Raw genomic sequence first — 1,249 nt, forward strand, 5'->3', positions numbered from 1 at the left:
TAGCTTGTGTATTTTCAGAAGTAGGATTATACACTAAATCGCTCTTTTTTGTTACATGCCTTTTAAAAGAAGATAAACTCTGGAATGATTGAGTGCAAGAACTTTCTAAGCAAGAATATAGACTATTGGGCTTTAATAAATGGATAATTTTATAATGAGTTACCAAAGCTTGCAAATCTCCAATATTAATTAAGCAAATATAGCAAATCATTTTTACTTACCTTATTAGTTTATCAAACAGCCAACAATAACAGTAGAAACTAGAAGTTGAATATCACAAGTCACAGTCAAGTATAATGTATATAAAAGTATAAAATACGCTAATTTAACTGACAATGTTGAATGGAGATCGGAGAGTGGACTGAGTGGAGACAAAAACGTGGTTTAGTGGTTACGGCGGCGCAGCAGAACAATTTTATATTATCGCGCAGACAATGTTATTGTCATAATAATAATAATTTTCATCATTTCTACCATGCGTCTATCATATTGACAATTCCCGTGTAATATTGATAGTTATTGATTATTAAAACCGGATAAAAAGAGTATTGTTGATTTGATAATAATATTTTTAGTAGAATTTTCTACAACAATGTATATTTTCATTTTGATAATATTTTATGTTATTTCAACAGTATCGATTATTAAACTAACAAAATATTGTTCTTATAACAATTTAAATGTTGTTAACCGTTAACAATAGTATATTGTAAATATTACCAACGATATTTTTTTCAGTGCAAGAAGGGCGGAAATGTTGGCAGCCGAAAACAAAAAAGCTTATTTGAATTTTTCCATAAGTCACCGTGCTACTGCATTGCGCTTGATGAATCTTGTGACTTAGTTGATTCTGAACAAATGTCAATTTTCGTACGATTCTTTGACATTGAAAATAAAGTGTTTAGAGAAGAGTTACTAGGTAAGGAAAAGAAATGTAATTTTTCGCATTAAATAATTTACTGTAATAGATATTTTTTTTTCATACTTTTAATATTGTAATTTTTAATATAAAAATGTATTATTTATTTATTTATTTTTAATAACTGAATAATTATTTTTATTTTTATACTGCTATTTTAAAATATAAAGATTTGAAAAAGATTTTTTCACTGGACCTCATTGATTTATTATTTTAATTTTTAGGACTCCATAGAAATTACTTGCCGACCCCTGTTCTAGACTATGCAGCTCTTTAGGAATCAATTTTTTTCATTAAAATCAGAGTGACCAAATAAATACAAATGCAATG

Source organism: Acyrthosiphon pisum, unplaced genomic scaffold (assembly GCF_005508785.2).
Source record: "Acyrthosiphon pisum isolate AL4f unplaced genomic scaffold, pea_aphid_22Mar2018_4r6ur Scaffold_21779;HRSCAF=24844, whole genome shotgun sequence".
Lineage (NCBI taxonomy): Eukaryota > Metazoa > Arthropoda > Insecta > Hemiptera > Aphididae > Acyrthosiphon > Acyrthosiphon pisum.